The sequence below is a fragment of the Oreochromis aureus genome, linkage group 15 (genome assembly GCF_013358895.1).
Source record: "Oreochromis aureus strain Israel breed Guangdong linkage group 15, ZZ_aureus, whole genome shotgun sequence".
Classification (NCBI taxonomy): Eukaryota; Metazoa; Chordata; class Actinopteri; order Cichliformes; family Cichlidae; genus Oreochromis; species Oreochromis aureus.
The window spans coordinates 36,114,493-36,136,304 of NC_052956.1; the positions used below are offsets into that span (position 1 = coordinate 36,114,493).

The window sequence follows — 21,812 nt, forward strand, 5'->3', positions numbered from 1 at the left end:
TCGTCTCTGCTAGCAGTCAGGACTGAAATTAAGCTGATCTTGGTAATAATAAATAAATAAACCCTAAAAACACACATTTGTGTTTTTATTGCAACTTTTAGAGTAGTTTTGATACTCTGGTACTGCTTCACAGTTAAAGCTTCTTTCTATGAAAGTAAACACTCATACAATATGTTCCACCGGCTGCAGGCTCCAATGAACTACAGTATATATTGGAATGAACTGGCAACATGCCTCAAGGAACGATCCAGGGGAGTCTGGTGTATTTTCATCCGAGGAGAGGTTTTGGATTAAACAATCTATGATAAAGCAAACGTCTCAGTAAGCCAAATCTCTGTCTGCGCGCCTCCCTGGTCTTCACCCCTGTGTATCAAACAAAGTGACATTTGAGAGAGTGCAGAGAAGCAGAGTGGGCAGATGAAGGGAGGTGCTGGGAATAAGAGAGCAGGGAGGTAGCCACAGAGACATGTGGCTGGAGGAGATGGATTTTGTTGAATTTTTCTCTCAGGAAATCACACAAATACCTTCAATGCAGACATATGAAAAAAAATTGAAACCTGTTATGTATTAGTCTGATATTAAACAAATGTCATCTATTTTTATCTCTGTGCTCCGCTAAAGGAGGTCAGCGCTAGTCTGAACCGCTACTGAAACCCATCAAGGCTTCCACGTGTGTATATTATAGCGCTTTGTGCGTAAACACCCGCCGACTCTTTGTCTTTGTCTTTAAAAGGTCTGTTTGCTGCTAAAGTACGGCTTGATGTTTTGGTCACTAGCGGGTTGTGCGGTCGCTCGGTGAAAGAGAATCAAGTGGCGCTTTAGCCCGTGTTAGTGTCACTGATATCACCTCAGGCTAGCTTGTGGAAGGTGAGTGACAGTGACACGAATATTCTGACATATTCTAATAATCTGACACTTAAATTCATTTCATTTATAATGACTGTAAGATGAACACGACAGAGCTAATTTGGATTTTCCGTGCCCTGTGGAATCCTTTCTTTATGGCTTTTGTTTCCGAAAGGGGTTTTTGAATGACAGTTCTTTTCCCCTTTTTCACACTTGAGCTCCCCACTTATCCAGAATTTATTAAAAACATTTCAACAACTGAAGCGTGCAAAAACTCATTGCAAATTTTGACTTGTTCTGTGAACTCGCACGATTCGTGTCATGTCTCATACAAAGTATGTCCCAATTTTATGGCTGCTTTATTGCTCTGTTTTTCTAGCCCTTCCCATCACTATATATACCTGTTAGCATCATTATTATACAGAGTGCCCGGCTTTTATTAAATGTAAAATGTAAATGCTTCTACCGTTTTTTTCCCCCTGCATTCAGCTCTCCACCAAGTTTCATGAAATGGAGCCTGGTTTTCGTTTTAAATTATCTTGCTGACAAACTAAAAAGTGGAGCTAAAAACACAAAAAGCTCCCACATTATTCCTCTTGCACTCCATTCATGAAACAATAATCTCAGGAAGTTTTTCTTAAAAAGGGAAGTATTAGTAGATGGAAAATACAGTCGTATAATCCTCAGAGAAGACAGAAGAAGGCTTGACACTGATGAATTGCACTTCCTTCAATGTTTACTCTTAATACCTTTGTTTAAATATGATAAAATATTAAGAAGAAGTAGCTCATATATTAGATATTCTCTCTGTATTTTATTCTTTAAACTTAATAGTATTATTATATTAAACTAATGTTATTTATGATATGATTATATGAGTCACTTAACTGAAATATTTGGACATTTGGATTTATGAATGAAACATGAATAACAACCCAGTTCCCTTAAAGAGCTGGTTGTGTTATTCCAACATACAGTACTGTGCAAAAACCTGAATCCACTCCTCATTTCTTTATACTTTGTAAGTGGTCTTGAGCATTAGTTTTCCAGGCTTCCACGTTGCATCCGGCCCTTCAGTTGATCCATGTACTGTTTTCTGAAGCCTCATTAGCAAATGGTCTCATGGGAAGGGTGGCTGTCAAGAAGCCATTCTTAAGGAAGGGAAACAGGGAGTAAAGAGTGAGGTACGCCAAATTACTCAAGAACTGGACTAAAACTCAGTGCCGACAGGTCTTACGGAGTGATGAAGCCAAATTTGAAAGTGTTGGTTCAAATTGTTGTCATCAGAATGCATAGAGGACTTCAGGAGGCACAACATTGAGTGTCTACAGCCTTTTGGAAAACCCGATGGAGATTTGGGTCTTCATTTCAGCCAGTGGTGTTGGAGAGCTTAATAAAATTGATTAAATTAATAACTCAGAAAAGCACTGAAACATTGCTGTAACAATTTCCCATTCTCCTACCAAAATATAGAGAAATGAGAGGTGGCCTTAAGACTTGTGCATGTAGTGTATTCTTTTGATTTTGCCATCTAGTGCAGACTAACACCGGCCTCGACATGTGATTAGTTGGAAATGCATAGAAATGGCATGCGATGGGATAGTAATGCACAGTTCTTTGACATGACATGCAGACATGCAACACAGCAACGGACCGAGTGTGCAGTTTCACTTAGTGGTGTTTACAGAGCTGCCTCTTATGCAGTGGGCGCTGTCAGTGCAAGACAAATGGCCCTCAAAACGAGAAGAAATAGTATTTTACAGCAGAAAAACACAACAATAGTGCCTGCTTGGTTATCTTAGCAGTGGTTGCTGTCTTATTCCAATCTTTAAATGATTCTGCCCTGCACACCTCCACTGTCCTCACAGAATGCAATAACTCTGGAGCAGCACAGAGTAGCAGGACTGCTTATCATTAAACTACAGCCAGAAAAGATTTCTCCCTTATTCTGTCTCAGTCCATTTGTTTTTTCATGCTTAGACGTTCCTGTCTACCTATCTCGAGAAATATTAACAAATCTCTATTTGTGTCAGTTTTTAGTGGGAGGGGAAAAAAGCTTTAAACTCTGACTAACCTGTAACAAACACAAATCCCATTATAAGCTAAAACTGAAGAGCTGAGCACTGTGGAGCGACAGAATAACAGGTACTCGGATGCTTGAAACCATAACAGTTATATGAGGTGCCAAATGACGCAGGGACACACACACACTGAAAGCCATCAGTCATAAAATTTACCCCTTTCCTTCTACTGTGTTTATTTATTCTGTGTTCTTTCCCTTCTTTTCAACCACACGTCCTGCCAGAAAATGCTCTTTGGTAACACAGTGTCTAATTTGACAAACGGGTCATTGAAATTTTCCTTTGAAAGAAAAAAGGATCACACGGAACAGACAGAGAGGAAGACATATAAAGAAAGGAAAGTTGCAGTGATATAAGTTCGGTGTATCTGATGGTACATTATTTCTCACCAAAGATTTCAGAGAACACGTCAACCCCAGCAAACGCAAGCAAATCTCGGCCTGCAGATCCTCGCCCATTCCAAGTCTTTCTTTTTCTCTGTCATGGATCATATTGAAATGGCTGGTACTCCCCTCCATCGCCCCCAACAGCTCAGTGCCTCTCTTTTACCATAGAATAAGCACATTAATCTAAATCACTACTAAGTCCAACATTTAATCTAAGAAGAAATCCACATGTGACATTTCTCCTTCTTTTCGTACAAGAAAAATACTTAAGAGTCAACAGAAAGTATCTGGGAGTCTATAGCCTCCCACCAGGTGACCTTTTAGAGCGATGGAATGAAAGTACAGCATGAATGGCGCAATATCTTTTGGGTCAGAAAATCCAGGCCTGGGCTTTCTCCTCTTGATTTCCAGTCACCCACTCTCCCTCCATTTACCCCATCTGCTAAGGATGTACGTGTATCTGTACAGGCTCTGGCTTAGCCTGATTTATGGCTAAGCTTATATAGAAGAGTATCAGATGGATAGCCCGCATGTGTTCTTTATTTATAGCCAACACAAATGAAAAGTGAGCTCATCCTCTCCATCTCGGGTTCTCCCTCCTTGCTCACTTTCTCTCACCCTGTAGTTGTACAACCACCTTTCCATTTCTTACAGCGAGGCATCTGGAAAGAGTTATGGTCACCGCTCAGCCACAAGAAAGACAAGTGTCTGCCCCCGAGGACCACGCTGATTTCGAAAAGACACTGAGAACGAGGAGCGCTGTGGGTGTCCTTAAGACAGTGTCCATTGATGTAATTTTCTAAATACCTATATATATATTTTGCTGTGACCGTCTGTGATTAAGGTGAGGAAGAAAACTGTGTTCTGTTCACCAAACAATCCTCATTATTACTCGCTAACCTGGTGTCCAGATTTTATAATAACTCCTTGTCATGTGAGGACATGTCAAGTCTTCATTCGTATATTTGCATGTGTTGTTTGACAATTGCAATTCTTTATCAATTCCCAACAGTGTTTTCATGGAATTCTTTTCCTTTGATAATTCTGGCTGCAAAACAGATCAAGTTTGAATAATTTAACAGGCTTCACAAAGGCGTGCAACAGTTGCAACCAGCTGCTTTAGCGCAAAGCAGGCAACGTGTGTATTAACAACTACTATAATAATTATTCAGGCTTTGAATGAGGGATGGAACATGGAGGAGTAAGTGTAAAGTAGCACTTTTCTGCAGATACCACATAGTGAAGCGTCAAGGTAGGCTGCAGGAATTTCACTTTTCCACAGGGACACCTTTTTTTTTTCTTTAGAGAGATCCCTACTGTTTGATAAGAGAAACTAAATTGCAGTACTAAATTAATTAAGATCTAGCAAAACGATTACTGGATTAGTCTGGCATTAATTGAAAAAGCTGATGAAGACCATATATCACAGAGATTAGAGGCATCTGAGCCTCTTGTGTTCAAGGCAACAATATCAGGAGGACATTTTTATAATAATGATAATAATAATAATAATAAAAATAAAAAACAACCCGTCAGTGATGGCCCAGACTGAATCGTTTATCGCATCTATTAAAATCAGTATTATGTGACTTTTTTACAAAGTTGTCAGGTTATTAAAAAAAAAATATGCCGACAGCTTGAAGGGGTGTGTAAATTACTCGCTGGTCATATTCGTTTTCTTTGCATGTTCACACCCTGTCTTCCACACGCATACTCTAAAAATAGAAATGAACAGGTTCTGTCTTCCACAGCTATCCTTTTGAGCTATTTTAGGGGCTTTGCCAGCTAAGCAGACTAACACTTCAAATGCAGCACCCTCAGACTCACAACGAGAAGCAGGAGGAAGCAGCAGTATCATTGCCGTGGGGTTAGCAGGCTGCAGCTTTCTTTCCCCCCCTCCGAGCACAAACTCTTCGTCCCTCCCCGGCATCCACCAGGCGAGATCACTACCTTGTGTATTACTGAAGGCAAAGGCTGCTGCAGTATTAACAAGAGAGATGCCCTCCGTGAGCCTAGCAGGCAAGTCTGCTTGTCTCCTCAGCCTTCAGGCTTGAGACATCCAATAAAGGTAATCCTCAGTCAACAGTGTGCATAGTTGAGTTGAGTTTAGTGTCTTTTGGCAGACATGGAAGATGTACTGACAGGAAGGTATGGATCCAACCAAGATCAGGTCATTGTTTATCTTGCAGAGGTTCGAGTCTTGTGCTGCAGGGAAGTGTTTGTGAAAGAAGAGCATGAAGAAGATGTCTGTGCATGTAAACCTCCTGCAGGAGCACAAAGCTTTTCTCAGTCTTATCAGTTTACCATTTCCTCTTTCTCCTTGACTGTATATATAAGGAAGTGCATGTACATTTGGTTTTGGAAGAAAGAGGTTATTCGGCTGTTTACACTGTGTGTATATTTGTGCTTGTAAGCAGCAGGATCCAGGTGGAAGCCAGATAGCCGGGGCCATCACTCACACCAACAGTGAGTCTTCGACTTTGCTGAGCCCTTACTCTGAGATAAGGTTTTGGAACCCTTTGGCTCTGCAGCCTGATCAATCTGCAGATTTACAGCCACCACTGCAGCACACTGATGAAGCATAAGAGCAGTAAATTCCACTCCCCTCATAGAAAACTGTGCTCTCTATCTCTCTCTCCCTCGCTCTCATGTATTGATGTAACACCCTTGAAATCTTTTCTTTCTAGTTTCAGTAGAATAACTAGTGAGTGGCTGATCTTAATCAGCGAAGACTTGTTCCACTCTGTGTTTCTGTTCACATTACTCTTTCTCCACACATTTGCTGTACATCTAATACTTCCTAGAATTTGCACAATTTCTCATTTATATCCCTTAATGTCAGGGCCGATCTGTCTGGGACTCAGCAAGACTCCGTTTAGCCCTCTGAGAAGATTGTAAGAGATTTTTTCCTGATGTGAATATTCAATGATCATCACAGCTAAAATGGCAGGAGTCCTGCTTCTTGTATTCAGAATTATATCTCTTCTCAAGTTCCTTATATAACTTTTTAAAGCTCTGGTTTTGAGTTTTTGTTTGATTTCTTGCTTAATTAGAGGTCCTTTCCCCCTTACTACCAACACTAAAAAGAAATTAGTTCTTGTGATTCAGCACCTGATCTTGATGCCTCCTGAGCACATACCACTAGAGGTTTTGAGGGCACCTGCCAGGATACCCATGGGCAGTCCCAGAATGCTCTGGACAGATTATATATCTCAGCTGGCAAAGCCTTGGGATCCCCTAGGAGGAGGTAGAAAGCATTTCTGGGGAGAGGGGCGTCTTGACTAACTCGCTTAGCCTGTAGCCACCCCAACCCCATGTCCACCAAGCTCCAATCAGGTGCTGGTAGCAAGGCTGAAAATGCCTCTCCCTTGGGCTGTTACTTGAGACATGATCGAGTCTCCTGAGTCTTAAAGGCACAGAGGTGACGAAGCAAGTACAAAGCCTGGATCCTTTCTCCTGCATAGTGAATGGGGTTGAGGGGGTGGGGCATGGGGTTGCTGGGTGAAAGGATAAAGAGGGGCTTAATGGCAACCTGCCTAACCTCCTGACCCTACTTTGTTGCAAAGCAGGAACCAAGGGTACCTGACTAAGACTCCATTCAGGGAAAATAAAAGCGCAAAGCTTGGATATCCGACATGTGGTTCAAATTCCTCCAATCTTTGCAAGGACTTGGTGAAGGCCCTTGTCAAAGATACACAAAGAAGAATTTTTTTTTCTGCTGTTACTGCTGCATTTGCGATCTACTTAATAGTTGCAACCAGCATAGAACTTTTTTTTTAATCCGTCTGTTAAAAAAGTCTTCAGGGAAAGCAAAAATAATTCAAAGTAACCATTACTTTAGTGACTTCCAAACCAGCGCTCTGGTTCTTTCTCTCTTTCTCTAGTTCAGCTGAGTGTTCTCCTAAACGTCTGGCAACTGTAGACAGCATATTCATGAATTTTATGTACAAAGTTACTAATATGAGGCAGTCGCAGCAGGTGGAGGGTGGGATCATTACTTCTGTTAAGGCTGACATCTGAGGCTCGGAACAGGATAAAAACACTCTGATCTCCTTCCCACATGCTCTGCAGCCTTCAACAGCCAGATTCTTCCTGACACTGGATCAAACAACTTCTGCATCCCTAGGATCAGTGTCTGCTCATTTACTATCATCATGAGCATCCTTCCTTATTATGCTCAAAACTTTGGAGAAATAAAAATTGTCCCTATTTGTTCATTTCCTGCTTGTTGAGTGCATCAGCTGGCGATAGTGTTGCAGACTTTCCTAGGTTAGTAGAGTGAAAGGGCAGAAGTTCCCAGGGTCTCCAGTCCCAGCACATTTTGCTTTACACCTTTTGCACCATAGGGGGAGCCATGACCTCATGTTCCTGCTTTTTCCCATTCTTGCTATGCAACACTCTTTTAAAGCTCGTTTTACTCTGCTTCCCTGTGTTATACTGACTGTATAACCACAGCATTCAGAAATAGAACTCACTTTGATCAAGTGCAATGCATCTTGCTGTGACCTAGTAGGACAGATGGGCAGCAAAATACAGTAGGTAATGATACTTGATTTATATGCTTTTGCCTCCACAATGGGCCTTAGTGGCTGAGTAATAGGCATCACTGTTTGTCAATTTTACTGCTGCTCAATGGAAACTGAAATATGTGGTATGTTGCTGGAACAGAGTAGGGATAAGCAATATACAACCGTCGTCTCTGTAGCTTACTGCGGCTGAACAAACAACCACAATTGAAGGCATATCTTAGAAGCGGGTGGCAACATAAATGGAAATAAACATCTGATCTGCTGTGAAGAAAGCAATAGCTTCATTGCTTTATGACTTTTCAAGATCACTTTCTAGACTGCAGGTAATGCACTGATTTTGCATCTTTTACACTTGTGTTTGGAGGTGATGTATACCTTGACCAAAACATTATACATGGCAGTGGAGTGACACACTTCTTGGCCTGGGTGACATTAAAGCTACTGGCAGGATGTCGGCGGTTGTTTGCAGACCTTCATGCAAAGCCAACTGCTGGGCCTGAGGCTAAGTGCATCTGCATGTCTTTGATGATCTGCTTCGCTTGATTCAAATGTTAGGTCTGGGATCAGCTGTGTAACACAGCTCCTAAACATCCCCGCAAAATCCGTCAGTTGGGCAGTTCCCATAATAGAAAGGCACACTTTATGTGCCCACAAGGTCTTTCCTGTTCTGTCCATGCCTGCCTCTATTTTGTCAGCTAACGTTACCAGTAAATTTGGTCATTAAGCTTCTGTGTTTTGACTTTCAAATAGCTTCTCACTAGCAATATGAGCTCTCTAGATAAAATACCCTCAGCATCACCACGAGTGCAATTAACTTGAAAATTTAATGATGATTTTGTGTTGGCATATGGAAAAATAAAATTTTTGGATCAGCAATCTATCGGCCATCTTGCGTTTTCTGCTGGGGGTTTGTGGGGGTCTTGTTAGAGATAGCTAACGGTATATCTACTAAAGTTGTCCTACTAGACTGCAGGCAACAAAAGAATTGGGGGGTGAAGAGACCCATCTGCTCTTCTTTATTTTCTAATCTGCTGCTACACCATTGGCAGATTATCCCAATGTCCCATGTTGACTATAGACCAATAAGTGCGCATCCATGTAGACATTACCTTCTGAATATGCATAAAAGAAACTCATATTGCACACACTAAAACATGCATTTAACCATGCTCCCACAAAGATGCTACCCAGATATGCATGCTCATGTGCACAAATGCTTATTAGCATATCTCATTTGCATGCATCCATTTGACCAGGCAAATATTGATGATTTGTCCTAACTTATTGTGTAAAAATGATAATCTGATGATTGCTAACATCTAATTGCCACAGCTGGGTGTGTGCATATGTGTGTGTGTGTGTGTGTGTGTGTCTGCACTAATGGAGCGACTGGGTCCTAACTCATTACTCTGGCAGAGAGGGGCTGCTTTATCTGCTATCTGAACCCATTTTAAATGCTAGCCTATTTTTAAATGGCTTCCTATTATACACATCACCTCCTGAGCGGCAAAGAGCATAATATCTCTTCCTCCTCACTACCAGTTATCTCTTACATTCATTAGCTGACTTACTCCTTACCTGTTGTTGCCTTTAGTCATTACTAAATGGGAAAAGGCAGATTGAATCTTCTGTCCATATGAATAATGAGTTCATGAGACACACAAAAGTAATCACAGAATGATCAGGCGATGGCATTTCGGGATGTTTTATGGATGCCAAAGTAGAAGAACAGTTACTCGTGCTGTTCCTGCATTAACTGACAGCTAACTAACTGCAGCTCACAGGTCGACCGTTACAAATATTTTACTCACTCCTGACGGGCTGAGAAGTTAAAAGGTTAAATGTACCGCGCGTCATATTTGCAAAACGATCTGCGGTTAGATTTCAGGGAATCGCTTCCCTCTGGAGGAAATCTTGACAACTTGTTACTTGAAATGATTTAGTAATTTTCATATTGTCCATCTTCCTCGTTTGCTCCCCATTTTCATCAGTATGATGCGCTCGCTCTCTTTCCTTTCTTCCATCTGTTTCTTGTTAGCCTCTGTTACCGAGGATAAGCTCAGTTTTCTTGCTTTCCTTGCTTCGCCCGCTCCCTCTCTCTCATTCATTTTCTATCTCCTTTGCATTGGGTGTTTGGCTGACACCCAGTTTCCAGGCAATGTGTTACAATTACTTTATGCTGATGGTTAAAAATAAAGTCATTCTATAGCATTTGGCCGTCGGTGCATTTGTGACACGGTATGTATGTTAATAAGACATGCATGACTGCATGTGATGCTTTTGTACAGAGTCTCTTTTGCATGTGTTGTACTGTTTGTACAGGCGCCTAGTTTTTCTTTATTGTGAAGTGTTTGCATACTCTCGCCGTGCATCTCTGCATCTGCACTTTCCAGGACTGGCTGCAGGAATCTGCTGTGAAGGACAGTGTCTTTGTCTTTGGAGGGAACTCATTAGGTGTGCAGGCGTTTGCCCCGTCCTCTTTGGTGCTTATTCCGTCAACACCATTTGTGCTTTTCATTTTTCACGCCTTTGCTTTCACTCCTCTGCTTCTGCATTACCCCCAACCCCCATCAACTCCTACTGCTTACCCCTTCCCATCTCGTTCTCTAACCACCCCCCGCGACCACCACCACCACCAGCAGCTTGGCCCAGTGCAAATCTAGAGCTTTCTGCTGTGAGGGGTGATATTCCTGAAGCCAAGTAACACATACGTTTATGTTTCAAGCATCCATGACTGTGACGGACATGTATATAATGTTATCAGACTCTGTCAGACATGCCAGCTCTCTGCTGTTGTTCATTTGAAAGCTATTTAATGTGTCAAGCCCGTGTGTAGTGGAGATCTACAGTGGCTCTCAACTATACCATGACTCTCATTTTGCAGGTGCTGACACACTACTGCACATGAATACCAAACACATTTTACATTTAAATTCAAAGTATTTAGCTGATGCTCACAACCAGAGTGACTTAAAAGAACGAGCAGCATGGGGGGTTGTCAGTCTTGATGTAGTGAAACTTAAGCTGTCACGGCAGTTGAGGTGATTGATCCTGTGACACCAAAGGGAATTTTATCAAATATGTGGTAAGAATACAAATATGAGAGTAAAAAACAAGTGTGGTAAGAAAACAAAGTGCTCTTTCCATTGTTAGCTAGAGTTCACAAGTTTGCTTTTCTGAATCCATAAGGATAAGGACTCGTTCCTTTTCTGATGATGAACCCCATCAGACATGTCTCTGCTTTTCCCCTCATGCCAGCTGAAGAAACCGCTTACCCTTTAAGTATACAACCAATCCCAGGCTCCTGAACCCAGCACCCGTAACACGCCGTCTTCTTTCTGTCCCCAAGAGACGCGATGTCTCACTTTTAAAAAGGGTAACATTTCGAGTGCAGTGTAAATGTCTCAGCATTTCTCCAGTCAATTTTAAACTGTGGTCTGAAATGACTGAAAGCGATTGAAGAATGGGCACATTAGTAAGCTCCGTTAATCCTGTTTTGCTAAGGTGGTGCAAAATGCTTTACGTGGCATGATTAAGCACAATGAAGGACTGATTCTTCTGTCACCATCAAGTCCATGACTTAGTGTTATTGGGTCACTTCTGGGATGGTCAGGATTTGAAAAGTACTGACGTCATGTCAGAGTTGCTACAGATGCCAGAGAGTCTTTTTTTCCACATTTTGTTTCGCTCAGTCAATTGTCTGCTGTCGAGAATATATTTGTGGTGGGAATGGCTAAATAATTGTTTCATTAAATGGATAACAATAGCCTTTAAATACTTCTGGAAGTTTATTTTATTTTTATTTATACAGGTAATCCCACCGGGACTCTCAATCACATGAGACATTTGAACACAGACAGTTCTCGTGATAGTGTCAGCCCACCCCCCCAAAACTCTGTCACCACTGTCCCATTAGAAAAAATGCAGTTTCACAGTTTCAAGTTACATTTTCTGTGATTTGATCCACACTGCTTGATGTAAAATCCCCCTGAGTAGACCGGGGCCAAATTTGAATAGTCTAAGTGTACAAAAATGTGTCAACCCGTACACTTTTGTTCATTTTGTATCACTTTAGGAAACACTTCAGGATAAAATAATGAAATTTTTTGTTATTTTTACCTGGTCATCAAATTTCATCCAAACGCTAACTAAGGTTTAAACATGTCTTTCTGTCACTGCTTCTTACTCAGATGCCATATAACTATAAATATATTGTGGAAGAAGACCGCCAGTCGAAGGTGCCTGAAATTAAACAATTTAAAACTGTATACAGTTTGAGATCACTACTTAACCCACCTTTGACATTGTTATAACATGCCCACTTCAGATGTGACCGCAGTGTGGTGTGTTTTGTTGTGTTGGTGGCGGTCCAAAGCAGCTCTTCAAAATTAAACTGTGGAAAAGCCCCACAGTCAACATTGGCTTAGCTAGTGCCACTGGCATATCGGGTCAGATGTGCAAAAGTCACCTTGTCAGTTTCCACAATGCTGCTGTCGCTGGTAGACAGCAGCCTCATCCAGATAGATTGTGGGTGTTAAGCGCGTTAAAGGACATCACACACTGTCCAGAGGAGAGACTGAATATGTTGAAACACGCAAAACTGAGGTGACATTGTGTTCTGCTTGGGATTGCAACGGCACAGGCAATTTCATTACAGTCGTGCATTGTATATGTGTGTGTGAAAGCGATTTTCTGTGACACAGTTATGTTTTCAGAGGTAGGTTTGCTCTGTAAGAAAAAAAATTGAGCAATCCTGGTTTTCACCCAAACTTTTAAAGTCAGCTCCCGGCCACTCGACCTGACATGCACCATTTTTCTGCACAATAGGGGATTAGTAATTTACTTCCATTAATACAATGCAATGCACATGTTGAACTGACAGATTTAGTGACTCCCGCCAACGGGATTTTTCATCGTAATATGCACTTTATTTTCCCCTGTGAAAGTTCCCTGTCATATTAAGTGGAATTGAACAGACATAATAAACTGTGACAGTGTCTGTGATGAATGGTCCTCGAGTCACAATCTGAAATTTCACTGTTTACAATTCCTCAGAAGCAATTCTGTTGCATAAATCATAATCTGTGTATATTAGCTGTCAAAATTAAGTGTTATGAGAGTGGGAGATGCCACATTCGTTGACTCTCATCGTAGCAAAAAGATGGATGCAGTAGATGTGCCGACAACATGTCGAGATTATGAAGCCGTAAACTTTTTCGTAAGATTATTATTTAACCACCCTGCAACGCTTCAGATTTAACCACATCTGCAAAAACAGCTTAACCGCAATCAGCCAACATTTGACACAAAATACAAACTCTACTGATGTGCCATTTCTGCAACTAAATTCTCTCAATCTAGTGTGATCAGTAATTTTAATATTTAAAAACACCCGCTTCAGTGAATACATGTGGATTTTATAAAGTTTATAGCACTTTATATTCATATTCCTGCAACCTATATTCTCATCTGTGTTTCATTATAAGGAAAAACAGTAAGAATTCCAGCTTTAACCTGCTAATATTCCCCATACTCAGTCTATAATAGCACAGAGTTCCCAGTGAGTGCTATTGGACTTTTGTTTGGCAGGAGGGCTATTGATTTCATTAAGAAGACGTGTGGAGCACATTACAGAATGATGACTGCTTCATGGGAGGTCAACAAGAAATCAATACAAAATTATATTACAGCTTCGACTAGCTGCGGTAAGTCCAGCTACTGAGCACAGCTGCCAACACTGGACTGGAAAACGGGGGGAAGACTTTTCCTGCAGGCATTTCTTGTGAGAACAAAACATGGTGAGGTAAAAAAAAAGAAAAAAAAAGGACTGAGGATTAACCCTGGCCTTGTCTGTCGGCACAAGGCTGAAGAAGTTGAAGTGGACTTTCAAACCAAAGGAACTACGATACCACTGTGAGTCTCCTGTTTGCTGTTCTTACTGGCTTAACTGTGAATGCAGGCAGAATAGATGATGTTACGAAATAATATGTAATAGCTTATGTAGGTGAGACAGTAGGCTTTAAATCCTAAATCCTAAAACGATTGGAAATTTTTATGTCTGCCAGAGAAAACTTATTCTAACTTGATCACAGAACACTTTAACCCTGAATCTGCAAGATTGCAAAAAAGTTAGCTATCATAACATCCCTTCATGTTTTTCTGCAATATTTTTTTTTGTAGTATTATTAATATTTTTAAGCTTTTGTGTAAGCTACTTAAAGCAGTTAAGGTTAGTTAAGACCCCCAAACGTTGGCTTCTGTTCTCCTGTTTATGCACGCCAACATAATTCACCAACAGCTAAATATTATCATAAAAATGCATTTAATTCACAAATGAATTCCTGCATATGCTCACATTTTGAGTCATATCCAAGAGTATGATAAAATATGAAATTAATTGGATACAGAGGAGGAGGTGGTTGCAGTATTACAGACATATATATATTTAATACTTGTAAAATGTTAGAGTAAGCAGTGATTGTTATCGCTTGGATTAAAGGAAAAACATGGGTCAGTGCAGTCTACATGTGTTACAGTGTGGCTGACAATGTGTAAATAACTCTGTCTAGAAGTGAGCAACCGTCCATCCATGACTGGAAATAGACTAAAAATACAAAATAATAGACTGAATACATTGACAATACCCTCACATCCACCTCAGCACTCCTGTTAATAAAGTGACCATCAGGTGTTACACCTACCAAAGCTCACTGATGGTATCACTGAAACACTGCATTCCATCTTACTAGTGAACTCAGTGAATAACATAAGAGTTCTTGACTTGATCACAGAATGGCGGAGGAACAAAAACACAATAAAAATCAAGATTACAGTGGAGAGCTCAGTCGGGTGCCAAACACATGCGCTCTGTATTCCAGCGAGAGACACGGTGCAACCTGCTGCTTCTGTATAACGTACAATTTTTGTTCTTACATTTTTCCTTGCACTCCTTTTCATTTCTCTGTTTTTGGGGCCATAAAAACAGTAACTGTGGGATAGATTTATCATATGCTGCACACACTAAAACCCATACCCAGACGGCAATACCAGGCATTTACAAAGCGCAGTGACCTAAATGGCTTTATAGAGTTAAAAAGTCACTCATCAGGTCAGCACCATACTTACACATGCTCTAAAACCCAAGGCTGGCAAACACAAGACAAGTACAAATGCAAATGAGCATGCAAAGTAAAGGCTAATGAGATTTATCAAAGCTGATGCTGTAACCGTGGGAGGCATGGTTTAGTTTGCTCGTGAAGAACCAAAATAAGTGTCACGGAAAGCATGTCCCTGGCAGATGATTTATACCTGCTTATCAAAAATATGATATCTACTAATACCGAGCTGCTGTGGGAGACCTTGATGATAGATGATTAATTACTGTGTAAATTAATTCTGAATTAATTATATTTTCCACGAGACATTATTAATGCCCTTGAAAGCGTCTCAAGCTCTGACTGGAAGAATGTATGCCTTTTGTTATTCTTCCATAAATCTGAATGCAGAAAAGCAAATCATGATATGTTGTGTAGTAAAACTGCCCACCCATTCCATTTATGCCAGTGACCTCTAACGGATGCACGAGGCAGCATCATTCAGAGCCGGAAATGCCAAAAGCTGACAAACAGTGTCTGCTTTCCAGCAAACTAGCCCTCTAATGGCTGGAGAAATTTAGAGATTTAAAGAATACAGCCAACGTAAAACAATATCTGTGTAAGGCAGAGGTCAGCGTGCACAGATGGAAGAAAAAAAGGGACTTTAACGTGACACACTGCTGTTTGTTTTGCTTTTTAGATAGTCAAAAAAGTATTCTTCTTCTTTTTGTTAACCATGGCCACTCACTCACTCCACAGCCTTAATCTTGCGTTGATGGCAAAACTACTAAAATTAACTAAGCATTGATTTTACCTCAAACCCCAATCTTTTCCTAAGCCTATCCACGTTGTTCTTTTGTTTGGTTATTCAAAAGCACTGCAGTATTTTTCAGCACAAGTCTTCCTTCCAAAAAAGCATCTGATGCTGGTATAGAGTCAGGGACAAACAGGTCTATATGGTGTGTGTGTATTGTAGATAAATCAAAAGCTACTAGCCTAAGGACGAATTCACTCGTAGGCTTTTCTTTTAACAAAAGTCTTTCCTAATGGGAATTCTGGGTAAAGGTAATGGCAGGAGAGTCTACTTGGAAAGGGGGTGGGAGGGTGCTGAGGGGCTTAAGCTATTTCACCTATGAAGCCATAAAGTCTCGGTGAGGGAAAAAAGAGCAGAGTGAGTGACAAGTTAATTGGCAGGATCTGTGGACTGGAGGTCTGGTCCTGATGTGGAGGCCAGACGGGCGGGATGGTATGCCAGCTAATCCTCCTTTGTCCTCCTGCTGGTGTGGGACTGGCTCCTTGGAGAGGAAGGACCTGTTCAAGTGAGTACCTCAACAATCTGATTGTTCCAGCTCCAGTTCCAGTCTCACAAAGGCTGAGTTGAATTTTACTTAAAGTGAAACAGCCTTTGGCGTGTGTTCTTTGGTTTATCGACATCAAAGGAGGAATGTCTCACTGCAAGCTTCAGGATAATCAGCTATTATTTGAAATGACAAAATAATTTGTGATCATTACCAGCAATTCTAAATAATCCGTCTTGGTATATACTTTACAAACAGCTCATTCATTAGGTCATTAAATGGCCGTGACTACATTGTGACAGGATTTAAAGTCAATGCAACAACATTTCTAATGTCCCGAACGGCAAGTCATAACAAGACAAGTTTATCTGTTACGCCTTCCTACAACAAGACAATTCATAGATCTTCACATAAAGGCACTGACACAAAAGAAAGACACGAGAGTACGGTAAACGGGCTTACTAACACTTCATAACGGCCAGCACAAAAAGAAATTCCAAATTAAATCATGTTGCAACATTTTTTAACAAAGTTCTTAAACTTGGGCCCAAAGAATGAAAATGTGATGCAGAGAGCTTGACGTTAGCGTTCATTAGTGAGTTTCTCACAGCACACACTGAAAATGCTGATTACATTGCTGCTGCTGATACACTGATATGACAGTTTCAATTTGTAAAGTGAGGAAAATGTTCAAAATGGGCATGTTTGGTGTCTTGGAGGCATTTTACATTATCACTCTGCATTGCAAATCAAGCTGACTGATCTGGGTAAATGAATATGTACAGTATTTCCCATGCTTAAACAACAATGTCAGCATTTTCTGCCTGTTTTTAACATGCTTTTTTTGCATTGTCAAATGTAGCTTCTGCTTGTACAAGCTTATAAATAAGCACTATTACTGGCTGAAAGATGGCTAGTAAGAAGGCAAGGTGTTTCTCAGAAAATGTGTGTATTATGTGGAGCGCTTTGAGTACTCCGGGAGAGTAGAAAAGCGCTATATAAGAATCAGTCCATTTACCATTACCATGTGGGGTTAAAAGTCGTTCTAGGTCCAAATTAAATTGTACGTTGGTCCTTATCTGCTTAGGGGTTAAATACGTTGGCTGTAGAACTTTTTCAAAAGTATTTGGCTTTGGTTATCTATATATTCTGTAACACCAGCAAAGAAGGTGGAGATGCCAGAGTTTAGATACTTTTAGGATTGAACATTTAGTGGAAATGAAGATTGATTAATGAACTGAATTCTGCTCCGCTGTTAAATGTCATCCAGTTTCAATGTATTCCAACAGCCAAATTTAGCACAAAAACTTAGGAAATTTGTGTTTAGTCTATTATTTCTTTGTTATAACAATGCTTTTTGGCAAAAAATCTTATACTGCTGGAAAGCCTTTGGACTTCCACTGAAATGGATCCACATTTGTAACAAAAATGCATTTGTGGGTTAAGGAGCAGAGCTGAGTACGTGGGCTGCACCCTTGAAAAACTTGCCAAATCTTCTCTGCCAGTGCCAAACAACTTACTCTGCTTGACTCTTGTTTGGTGTCGTTTATCAGATTGGATGATTGAAGTCTGAAAAAACATGACATATTTGCAATTTCAACAACTTATTTATTTAGCCTCAGTAGCACGTCAAAGACTCATACACACCCACAACAGCCTGGCACCTCCTCCTCACACTGGTCACCAGTTTGGTCACACACTGTGCTGTGGGATGTTATCCCATTCTTTAACCAGCATTTGTCACAAGTCAGCCAGTGTGGTTGTGTTGGTCACTCTGGCATAAACAGCACGCCCAAGCTGACTCCACAAGTGATCAGTGGGGTTGAGCGATTCCATCCTCTCCGCTCCCAAATTCTGGAGGCAGTCTTGGATAAACCCCACTCTGTGGGGGCGAGTGTTGTCAACTTAGAGGACAGAATTCGTCCCATACTGTGGAGATGTAGGAATGCCATTGTCTACACAATCTTATCTCGATATCTGCATTGAGATAGCCTTCAGTGATGGCAAGCCTTGTTTTTCCAGTGAGGGAGACGCTGCCCCGCATCATCACGCTCCCTCCACATAAAGCTGTTAACCTATCTGTGCAGCAATCAGAATAGCTTTCACATATTTTCTCCAGACGTTGACCCTACATTTGAATTGCTGTAGGCAGAATATGGACTCTGAATATAACATTCCTCCACATGTTCAGTTTCCAGTGCAGATGTTGCCAACACCAACACAAACAGACCTGATGTAAAGGGCAGCCATGGCAGGCCTCCTGGCAGCCCTATGAGACCAGAGATTGGCTGTGTGCCGTCTGCTCTGGATTGTCTGAGTAGAGGGCCATCGGTCATATCGTCCTGCAGACCTTGACTGTAAATCTGTAGAAGACTGCCTACAGTTCTTATGCTGAAAGGGTGAGGAAGCAGTCTTCTTGTGGTGTGGGACACCCACTTCACAGCCTATCTCTGACATCCTTTGTAATATTGGACCTGGGCTTCAGCCTGGAAAGGGCTTACTCCAAATAACGATGCAACTTGGTTTTACATGGGCCTATGCTCACAGGTGGTACCAATCAGTTTCCTGATTGGTACCACCTGTAGAACCAAGTCAAGAGTCAATAGCAGAATAAGCTGCTTGGCATTGGCAGAGATTTGGCAGGTTTTTCATGGGTGCAGCCAACATACTCAACTCTGCTGCTCAACCCACTAATGTATTTTTCTTACAAATGTAGCACCATTTAAGTGAAAATAAACAGGCTTCCCACCAGCATGAGCTTTATTGCCAAGTAGTATCGCTAGAACGAAGAAATAATCAACCAAATACAGATTCCCTTACTTTTTGTTAATTATTCACTGAGTGTACTGACTGTCCATCGACATTTTATACTTTACCGTACTTTGTTTCATTTCCTAAAACCCCTTTTGTGAAAACAAGGTGATAGCAAGAGGTTATGACTTTATTCCAAAAAATAATAATCAAAATATGTTGTATAGTGTTTCTTAACTCTTTTATGGGCTATTCAAATATTGATTCAGTGCTCTTGGACGTTGAAGGGAAAGTTTTATTCTATTTTATGAATCAAAAAATATGTGTATATGAAATGGGCCAGTAAATATCACAGAACTATGAACAGTTTGTCAAAAACCTCTCTTCTTCTTTTTTTTTTCTACAGTAGTAAAGGGCTGAGAACAGAAGTGATGCCTACTATCTCACCATAAAAAAGGATACATCGCAAAGAAAACCTGTGAGTCATTCATCACAATTTAGTTACTTAGCCCCATATTCCACACCTGGGTGCCCAGCTTGCCATTAATGTCAGCTGCTCACCAATATAAGTCAGCAGCACACTGCAGAATATCCATTCTGACACAGTGGGTCCTTGCTTTGGAGATTAGAGATTTATATTTCATTTAGAGATGTTATATTTACAGCATCAAGTCTCCAAATATTATTTTCCCCCACAGCTGGAGACCCTGGAGGGAGTGTTATTAGTCTAAAGATGGATACTAACTTACACATTATTACCTCAGTGTCAAAACAATAGACATATTAACATTTCAGAAATAATAATGATTAAAAAAAACCAACAAATGATTTGCCAGTCCATTAAACCCTGTTTATAGTTAAAAACAGTACAATAACAACATCAAATACTGAATCTGAAAAATTACTAAAAACTTTTTTAGCTGGGTATTAATAAAAGCTTCCGCAAAAGGCAGCGTAAAGGAGGGGGTTCACTGTAAGAGTGTACAGGCTAGTAGTTTGTTACAAAGTTAGTTAGTTACAAAGTTGCAAGATTTGCACACACTTTTTGAAGAGAGTCATTGATCAGACTGTAAAAATTTAAAAAATATCAGTTAATGCAGCTTAAAACTAGAAGTTTGCTATCAGTTGCAGTCTGTATTTATAAACTGGGAGAAGTATACTTCCTGCAGAGGTGACCCCCCAGTCAGTGAGTACTGTCTTCATTACCATTTAATGTCAGCTTGTATTATAGACCCTACATCACTGCACAAGATACGATCTAACAGATCTAATCTAGAGCTACAACATTAGGTAAATTAAATTGCATATATAATTTATTTGGGATTAATTCTACCTTTTAACATTCACTGTAAAATAAATCTTTACCTGCAGACTCTTATGCTCATATAGGGATAAGTGAGAGGTGTATTTAAAAGACAAGACAGCATTTGTGGCCTGTTTGCAGTTTTTTTGTGTGTGTGTGGGATTTTTGCAGAAAAAAGTCATACCTTCAAGAAGAGCCCAGCGTGTGAGAGCATGGGAGTGCAGCAGGATAGGCTGTATGTGTTCTTGGTTTAACCTTGTCACATATGATTCAACACTTTGCATAACACTGCCTGGATGTAAGGCACCTCGAATGCAAGGTCAGTGTTGTTAGTGAGATACCCCATTGCATCAACACTGAATCTATGACAGGCATACTTGAGCTCACCCCCCCTCCTCTGCATTCCCTTTTCTTTTCCTATAATTACACCTTCCATACTTTACAGTTTAAGAAATTGTGTCAGTCGGTGCAGTATCAACTCGTGCAAAGGGCTTCCTCTCCTGAAAGCAGCACATGACACTGAACCGATATCTAACATAAGTATTTAACCATATTCAAACACATATTTCCATTTACTAATTTATGTCTGAGAACACATCCTCTTTCAGAGCATGCGGAGGGATAAATCGAGCAAATAAACAGCTTGAGGTCTACCTGCAACTGTACATACTGAATAAGCAACTTCAAGCAAATCTGCATACATTTATCGGATGCCACTGTGCATGCCTTATTATTAATTTCCCCTTTAAATTCATATCATGGCCCTGAGGGCATATCGAAGCAGGATAGCTCTGTAGGGGGTATGGTAGGGCTGGGGCATGCTTCCAAATCAACATCTCAAAGTGAAAGTGTTAAAGCACCTCAAAGAGCAAGTGTTAAAAGCATAAACATGCATACTCACCAGCAGGAGAAATGGTTGTTCATACTATAACGGAAGTCAGAAAAGATGCTGAAGAGTTTTTATTATCTTGCTGGTGAATTTGGTCTTCTAAAACCAAAACAAACTTAAAAGATACTTTAAGAAAAACAACATTTGCCACATTAAATGATAATTGTTAGCCAGCTTTGCGAGTATTACAGTTTAAACAAACAGTGTTAGCAATAGTGCTGCTAACTTTAGCTTTGTTAGCTCATAGCCACATAACAGCCATAGCAGGCTGTCTGTCTGGTATAAAACATTTTTGAACACATTATTGTTTAAGGCAGGGGTCTGCAACCTTTTACACCCAAAGAGCCACTTGGACCCGGTTTCCACGCAAAAGAAAACACTGGGAGCCGCAAATACTTTTTGACATCTAAAATGAAGATAACACTGTATATATTGTTTTTTATCTTTATGCTTTGTGTGAACAACTAAGGTGTGTTGCCTATGAAATCCATGAAGTGCTACAGAGAAAATTAAATTATATTTACGTAATTAACACATTTTGAACTCTTAAAGAAATATAACAAAAGGAAAGACACCAACCTGAACTAAAATGATCCATGTAGCAAACAAAAACTGTTGTCAGCCGCCACCCTTAT

The 21,812-nt window shown here is 40.5% G+C and overlaps 1 long non-coding RNA gene across 1 annotated transcript; it reads left to right on the top strand.

Annotated features, from left to right (window-relative positions):
* The first annotated feature begins 13,305 nt into the window (after positions 1–13,305).
* Positions 13,306–21,031, top strand: LOC120433287. The gene is made up of 4 exons (XR_005608465.1): positions 13,306–13,755; positions 16,131–16,255; positions 19,392–19,463; positions 20,460–21,031. It is a non-coding gene; the product is annotated as an uncharacterized LOC120433287 (long non-coding RNA).
* Positions 21,032–21,812: the final 781 nt, after the last annotated feature.